This window comes from Lactuca saligna, chromosome 8, assembly GCF_052625555.1.
Source record: "Lactuca saligna cultivar CGN05327 chromosome 8, ASM5262555v1, whole genome shotgun sequence".
NCBI classification, from domain to species: domain Eukaryota; kingdom Viridiplantae; phylum Streptophyta; class Magnoliopsida; order Asterales; family Asteraceae; genus Lactuca; species Lactuca saligna.
The window spans coordinates 25,294,089-25,303,567 of NC_136424.1; the positions used below are offsets into that span (position 1 = coordinate 25,294,089).

Consider the following 9,479-nt stretch of genomic DNA (forward strand, 5'->3'; position numbering starts at 1 on the left):
ATGTAAGTATAAATATTTGTTGGAAATTTCATGTTCTGGTTTTTTTAGGATTTTAAATATGACCGGGATGTTATAAGCATCAAATGATTCATGGAGATTTGAAACCAGACAATTTTTTGTTTGCAAATTTACACCATAGGTCTCTTTATGTGTGCTCTTAAAATTATTGTCAAATATGCTTCTGCTTCTCTCAAATCATACATAAATACACAGGTATATAAAAATTACATTCTTGTGTCGTTTTAATTTAATTAAAACATCATATAAATAAATGAAAAAATATAAAAAAATATATTTGGTTTTGATGTTTTACAGGTTGGTTTAACAAGTCCAGGGTGGATTGGTGTTGATGTTTGTCATCTAAACCTTCACAAGACATTTTGCATTCCACATGGTGGTGGTAGGCCCAAAATGGGCTCCATTTGTGTGAAGAAACACTTGGCACCCTACTTGCCTTCACAAGACATCTATATATATATATATATATATATATATATATATATATATATATATATATATATATATATATCACCTCAACATTATATTTTGGAAAATAATTCATCCAAACTTTGAAATACATGATGATAATCGATGATAGATGATAAACTGTTTCATATTAGCAAAGTATGATTTTTAACATTTTTATTATGAAAACATGAATTTAAAAATGATTAAAGACGTGAAAAAAATATAATTATAAAAACCGTCTTTAAATCTATATTACCATAACACCATCCAATTCAAACTTACTATCTTTAATTTATTGCTAATAAAATTATTTTTTTATAGTACATGTGTTTAATTTTCATAAGATAAAATCTGTTTTCGCGTTTTCGCAGGATATTTATATTTTCGCATGAACTTACTTCTATATATATATATATATACAAGGTTGCAGAACTCGTTACTCGGTACCTGTTCGGCCGACTACCGAGTAGCGAGTACCCGGGAGTACTCGGGGAGTACTCGGATTCGGTAATTCATGTAGAAATATTTTTAGGGAAATTATATATGTTAAAATCATAAGTTAAAATCATAAGTTGATTGAAATATATAACAAAATTAGATACATGTGAATACACAAAAGCTGAAAAATCACATAATGGTCTTACTTCGCGAATAATTACTGAAAATTTAAGATATATATGTAGTAATAATCATATGTATGTGTTAAATAATAAATCATTAAGTATATTATACATATTAATCACCGAGTTGACCATGTTTTATAAAACTACTCAGTTTAGTAAATAGGCCGATTGGGGAGTACTCGGGATTTTGTAACTCGCCTCGGTAAGGGGCCGAGTAGCGAGTACTCGAAGGAGTAATCGGCCAACTCGGCGAGTTTTACAACACTGTATATATATATATATATATATATATATATATATATATATATATATATATATATATATATATATCTTTACTACTTATAAAAGAAATCTAACTATTTCTATAAATAGATTGAATATAATAATATTATTTTTTTAAGACGTCCAAACTATTAAGCTTGAAGTACAACCCATTTATAATATAATAATATTAAAACTTTAACCCTATCCTTTATCCCTAAAAATCTCGTATCAAATTAATAGAAGAATTCATTTGCAAATTGAACCCGTCAATCTCAACACTTCAGTTATTTGAAGCGGTCAATGTCAACAATTTATAGAGGATCTCTTCTCTCACATTGGTAACAAGCCATCTCATAATATCTATCTTCGTAATCCCTTCAAAGTAAGAAATATACGCACACTCTCTCGAAGAATCCTAACCAGTAACCAAGACAGTATAACCACCACCACCACAGCCGCTCTGCCTCCTTCCGCCTTCAACCAACCACTATCACGACTACCGTCCTTCCTCTCACCTACGACATGAACTTTCTTTTGGAACATAATATTTTTCTTTAAAAAAATATCGTTGAAAGAAGCTATTTGTCCCCGCCGCTGTGCGCGGGTAACGGCTAGTATATATATATATATATATATATATATATATATATATATATATATATATATATATATATATATATGTTTATGCTATAGATTTTACCTTGATTGCAGCCATAATATGCTTGAATATTCTTTGGCAATGATGAAGATTGAAAATGAAGGCAATGAATCCAAGATGATGATTGAGGTTGTGACGATGATAGACTCCAAATCTTCCCTAGGTTAGACCTTCTCCTTCCAGGGACTCCCCTAATCGCCAATGCCTTCCATCTAATTCACTGTCGTTTAAACCATCTTCTTCCTTTATCGGGATGCCAAGCGAGACTGCCGTATAGATTAGGACGTTTTGAGGCAAATGAGAGATTAGTGGGTTCATGTAATGGTACTCAATTTATCAAAAATTGATTTATCAGCTTCCGACTATAAGGTATTTTGATAATTTGAAATTCGCTCATGTTTCAGTGGTTCCATGAATCCCATCGATTGAAATTTGTGAACATATCTAGTTTGATAAAAAAAAAAACGATATAAAGATTCAGAGTAGAAAGAGGCGGCGAATGGTTGGATTTGCAAACTTATTTTAGAGTATGAACATATCACCGAAAATCGCACACAATAACCCAAACAAACTCATAACATCTGATACAAGTTACAATAATGATGAATTGATGGTTGGAGGCTCATGTTTATCGGACCAAAATCAAGATCTCATAAACAATTGTGAAAATACAGGTGGATCATGAAAGACGCCATGTCAACCTTGTACAGTATCATCGAAGCTTTGTTATTCATGTAAATCAACTTTTAACAATCTTAATCAATCACCACCTCACCGTAACTTCAAGAAATGGTCACAATTTACTGAAACTTCCTAACATTCAAGATTATTAACCTATAACAACATTCGATTTTGGAGGAAAGGGGAATACGAACTAGGATTCCTGACAGTGGCAATCAAGGGTTTGAAATGAAAAGGAAAAAACCCCAAGTTAGGATCGTTTGGGTTTTTACATTGGTAATGAGGAAGCTATCGATCAAACTTCAACAAACTTAATTTTTGAAGAAATTGTAAAACAAATTTGAGTGAGGTAAGTTTATAGAATGTAGCCAAAGGTTGTTGATGCACGATTTTGATGGGATTTTGATTTTAGTTTGGTGCATTAATGTTTAACTTCCATAAATGATTTTTTAATCGACCTAATGAGCGACCGTAGTGCTAAGATGAGAGAGAGAGAGAGAGAGAGAGAGAGAAAGAGGGGGAGAGAGAGAGAGGTGGGACCATTTTCTATTAAATAATTATATTCTAAGTAAATTACTAAAATCATCCCTATGGTTTAGTCAAAATTATACATTTGGTCCCTAACCTTTTTTTGTACTCGGATCGTCCCTGTGGTTTGATTTTGTTACATTTTTCGTCATTATGGTTTGATTTTGTTATGTTTTTCGTCCTTATGGTTTGGTCAAAATTACACGTTTGATCCCTAACTTTATGTATGTAAGGGACGAAAAACGTAACAAAATCAAATCATATGGACCATCCAAATGCAAAAAAAATGTTAGGGGCCAAACTTGCAATTTTGACCAACCCATAAGGATGATTTTAGTAATTCACTCTTATATTTTATATTTTTATTTTTTAAATAAAATAAAACATCATAAATGGTCCCTAAGTAGTAAAATGACAAAAATGTCCTTCATGTAATGGTAGGAAGCTGACGAAATAAGGTATAAGGAACAAACATCAAAAGTTTTGAATTTACATGGAGCATTTGTGAGATTTTTTAAATTTAAGGACTAAACTTTAGATTTTCGGACACCACAAGGACCATTTATGAAGTTTTGTCTAAAAATAAACTACAAATGTATAAACTAAAAACGAAACTAATATTGACAACTAGAACTTCAACTCTATTTTTATAGAAATGCATAATGTAAGTCGATATATATTTGGAATCATACTATGCAAGTAATTCAAAATAATAATAATTAAGAAAGTGCTTCTAGTATGTTGATTTAGCATAAATCATAAGTATTTGGATATTGATATAGAGAAAAAATAATATGTTGTTGAAAGAATATTAATACCTATCTGGCTACAAACTCAATTAATTAGCAAATACATGTTATCTAATTGATCTTTAACTATAGAGAAAATTATTAAACTATATATAATTCCTAATTACTTATCAATTTTAGCCAAAAATGAACATTTATCCCATAATAATCATTAAAATGGTAGGTTTTCTAATTTGCCTACTTCTTTTTTTTTTTTTTTTGCCTAAAACCTATGGTTTCAGTGAAATGTATATACTTTTTTTTCATTTTCGAAATATTAACTGTAAGTTTTTAAAAACCTATGGTTTTCTCTCTAAGGTTTACGTTCTCCCAGTGAGTAGTTTTTGAAAAAACTGCGGTTTCATCAAAAAAACATATGGTGTACAAGCATTCGACGCATAATCTATGCATTGTAGGTTTCGTATGAAACCTAAGATTTCATTTTTTTTTCCGGTTTTTCTTTTAAAAAAAACTATATGTATAAAATCTAATCCTAATCGAGAATACTTTAAAATTACAACAAAAATCAAAAGATACATGATTGTTCTTTAAAGACTTCATTAAAAGAAAATAGTAGTCACCTAATTTGAAAAAAGTAGTCAGAACGAACAAATGTCAAAAGTAAAACTTTGGGATATCTCCAGAAAAGTTTCGATATTTTGGGCAAATTTTTAATAAAGTTCTAAATTTTATTTTTTGAATAAAAAAGTCCTGATTTTTTCACCTTTTGAATTGAAAAGCCCAAAAAACCTGCTAATTTATTCACTTTAGTCATTTTTGACCTGTTCAGCAGCTCATGAGACAAAATTGTTAATTTTTCAAAAATAAAAGGACTTTTTTTGCAAATTTCGTCAAAATTTTTATATAATGTATAAACATATTTTTTACATATCTATATCTATTTTTATGTATTTTTGTATTTTTTTTATATTTTTATAAGTATATATATTTATGTATTTTAAATGTATAAACGTATTTTTTTTACTTATTTATATGTATTTTAAACCATTTTATATATTTTTTTATGTGTTATTTTTTATATATATTATGTATTTTTATATATTTTTACGTATTTATGTATTTTTAAAGCTTTTTATATAGATGTTTATGTATTTTAAGTGTATAAACGTATTTTTTACGTATTTATATCTATTTTTAAGTATTTTACATATCTTTTATGTATTATGTATTTATATATTTTTTAAAGTTTTTTATATAGATTTTTTGTATATTTATGTATTTTAAATGTATAAACGTATTTTTTTTACGTATTTATATGTATTTTTTAAGTACTTTACATATTTTTTTGTGGGTTTTTATTTGTTTTTTTTATGTATTATGTATTCATATATATTTTTACATAGTTATGTATTTTTTTAGTTTTCTTATATAGATGTTTATGTATATTTATGTACATTAAAAGTTAAAGTGTATTATTTTTACGTAAAAATATATAAACACGTAAAAATTATACAATTAAACATTTAATATACATAAAAATACATAAACATCTATATAAGAAAACTAAATGAATACATAAATACGCAAAAATATATATATATATATATAAATACATAATACATAAAAAAACACAAAAAATATGTAAAATAGTTAAAAAAAATACATATAAATACTTAAAACAACACGTCTATACATTTAAAATACATAAATAAAGACAAAAACATCTATATAAAACACTTAAAGGAATACATAAATACGTAATATATAAAAAATATGTAAAATACTTAAAAATACATGTAAATACGTAAAAAATACGTTGATACATTTAAAATACATAAACATCTATATAAAAAGCTTAAAAATACATAGATACGTAAAAATACATAATACATAAAAAATTACACATAAAAATACATAAAAAAAATATGTAAAATGGTCTAAAATACATATAAATAAGTAAAAAATACGTTTATATATTTAAAATACATAAAAATATGTAAATGTATACATATAATAACATAAAAAATACACAAATACATAAAAATAGATATAGATATTTAAAAAAAAATATGTTTATGCATCATATAAAAATTTTGACGAAATCTAAAAAAAATTCCGTTATTTTCGAAAAATTAACAATGTTCCATGAGCTGCTGAATAGGTCAAAAATGGTTAAAATAAATAAATTAGCCGGTTTCTTAGGTTTTTCTATTCAAAATGTGAAAAAGTCGGGATTTTTTTATTCAAAAAATAAAATTTAGGATTTTATTAAAAATTTGCCCAAAATATCGGGACTTTTCTGGTGATATCCCGTAAAACTTTATATACTATGGGCATACGGGCCCTGAAAGAGTAGACGACCCACGAAACAGTAGTCCATTATCCGATAAAGTAGTCAATTTCTTTTTTGTTACGTTGACGGTAGTGTTATTTTTTTTTTTTTAATATTTTTAAGAAACCTATAATTTTAATGACTATATGGGATAAGTGATATTTTTCGGTTCAAAATAGATTAGTTAAAAGATTAAAGATTATGACTCATTTAATAATTTTCTTTTAACTATATGTTTTTTTTTATACGAACTTTTTAGTTATTATCATATAACAAATGAGAAGGCAAACGGACAATAAGTTACGCCGTTAAGTTCTTTTATAGATAAAGCCTAGAGCTGAACATGGTACGGTACTAATTTATTTTTAGTCAAACCGTGTACCGTGCCAACTCTATTTGGTATAAAATTTTTGCTACCGATACCGTACCAAGTAAAATCGGTACCAACTTGTTTGGCTACCAAAAAGTTTGGTTGGTACAGATTGGTAACAGTACATTACCAAATTCTATCTATTTTTCAATTGTAATAGTTAAAAATTCGCAATGACAACATGAAACAACTTTCTTTTCTAGTAATATAAATTAGTAAAGTAACTATATTAGTTACTAAAGAATTTTATTAACTTTTTAGTTTTTTAGTTTAATGTGGTAATAACTATTGAGTAAGTGTAATGACTAATATCAAGCTTTTAAAATTGTAAAGGAAAATATGATTTTGTTATATATATATATATATATATATATATATATATATATATATATATATATATATATATATATATATGAATTGGTTGGTACGGTAATACCGTGGTATTTAAAATTTAATACCATTATCATACCAAGTTTACTAAATTGGTATGATACTGTCAACCAAATATATTGGCTACCGAACATAATGGTAACCAACTATCTTGGTTGGTTGGTAGTATGTTGGTTGGTTCTTCATGGTATATATTTGACAGCCCTAATAAAGCCAATTGCAAACTATATGTTTCTCTTGTTAATTTTGTTTTCATTTTGTATCTTTTTAGTTAATTGTTATACTGTGAATAAATTGCTAATTATGTTAAAGAACGGCTGATGGAGGGGCAGATGCAAGGTGGGAACGGATGTCAAAAATGACCTTCACATGCATTAATTAGTCTCGTGATTAGGGTTACTTACATTATGCATCAAATGTCATTTAAAAAAAAAAGGAAAAGAGGATAGTGGATATAATTGGGTTTTATTTTTTTATTATCTAAAACTGAAGATGAACAAACCTAACACGTATTTATACTCGAAGACCATATATATTAATTTCGCGATAAAGAGTACATATTATTAGGAGGACGGATTCTCTTGCTCATGTAAGTTGTAACCCACACACCATCACCATTATCATGACTTTATTATCTTAACGTCCCTTCTCGCGGATAGCACGTGGTGGTAATACCGGTCTTCGCACTGTTTTTAACAAATAAGAAATATGAGCAAACATGCATAAGAACAAAATAACGATCACATGATAAAATATATTAGTTAAAAGGGAAAATTAAGTGAGTAAATAAGAAGGATGATCGTTTTTATAGTTATTTTCAACTTTACAAATCATTAATTATAATTACCTCTTTTCTTGTCGCATAGGCGGTCACCCCAACAACTCCAGCTGCCGCCCCAACTTGCGGTAGCCCGTGGTGGTGGCAGCGGAATGGCCCGTGGTGGTGGTGGTGGCGGTGGTGGTGGCAGTGGAATGGACACTACACGTTCTCGTTGCGCTTCGACTGTTACCATACGAATGAGCGTAATTGCATAAAGAATAGCCAAGAGAAAACCCATACCACTCTCTAATCTCATCTTCACAAATTGTCAAATGATAATTTACCATTTTTGTTTCATTTATATAAATGTATATATACTCTAACAAAGTCAACTTTAAATATCTGGGCTCACATGGACACTTGATTCAGATTCAAATATACTTCAATACAAGTACCACGAAACATCGATATACAATATTGCAATGAATTAATTAAAAGAGATCATTGCAACTAGAGACGTGCAAAAAGATTGTTATGATTTTAACTAAATTACGTTGTTTAAAAATGAGATCGTTTTAAATTAATTTTACTCACAAATTATCAGTTTCACATGGATTGAGTCATGGTTGAACCCAAAATCTCGTCATGTTCGCTACAACAATCGACTTTCTTAAGACGCAATAACGCATATGTTTGACGACAAATTGCTTATGAATTCTTCCAACCTTTGTTGAAAAATGCATCTATATCTAATAACATATATAAAACTTTTTAATAAGTTAGTAAATATCAAAATGTATTTTGAATGAGATAAATCAATGTAATGTTTATCTTAAACCGATAGTCGAAGATATTGAACTGTTGACATTAATTAGTTTATCACTACGAGAAATATCTCGTCATGTTTCAGAATTATCATTGTAATTTCTGCGTCATTTTAAATTTCATGGATGACAAAGTTTAACAAAATGGCTAAGGAATCAGGTAAACGCATACTTGTGCTGAGGAAATGATTCTGTAATGAGGACAAACCTAAAAGTCATGTAAATGATAGGTGACCTTCATAAAAGTCAAACAAGTAAAGTATACGTGTAGAGTTGATATATTTATTATATTATACGGGTTAATTTTAAAAAATTTAAACATTAAAACGTAAGCAGTAAATGTTTTTTATGTAAAAATTTAAAATAAGAAAGAAAAAAATATATTCATTGCAATTTAATTTCATATATATTATATTTAATACTTTACATATATAAATATATGACTTTAATTTTAAAAATTATAACAAATCAAAAATTGATAAGTGGATAATATTTATTTCAAAAATACCACAAAATGATAAGTGTCAAAACTCATGAGAGGTTGACAAGTGGCAAAAAAAATCTTTATTTATTAGAGGAGATATGTATGTAATTCGAAAAATCTTGAAAATACAATGACGTTTTTATCTATATATTGTTAAAGATTATTTTATTATAAACTACTAACATTAATAAGGATATTATATGTTTAATAAAAACATCTTCAATGATTATAAAATTTTCAAATGCTATTATTATTTGAAAAAACATTTAATTTTTGTTAACTGTTAGAGTTTTTTGGTCCAGTTTATTAGTGGCGGATCCAGATTCAAAGTAAAGGAGTATTCCAAAT

The 9,479-nt window shown here is 27.5% G+C and overlaps 1 long non-coding RNA gene across 1 annotated transcript; it reads right to left on the bottom strand.

Annotated features, from left to right (window-relative positions):
* Positions 1 to 7,575: 7,575 nt before the first annotated feature.
* LOC145008314 (uncharacterized) lies at positions 7,576 to 8,138 on the bottom strand. Its single transcript, XR_013663358.1, has 2 exons — positions 7,911 to 8,138; positions 7,576 to 7,749 (listed from the first exon to the last, which is right to left on the bottom strand). It is a non-coding gene; the product is annotated as an uncharacterized LOC145008314 (long non-coding RNA).
* Between the last annotated feature and the right edge of the window lie 1,341 nt (positions 8,139 to 9,479).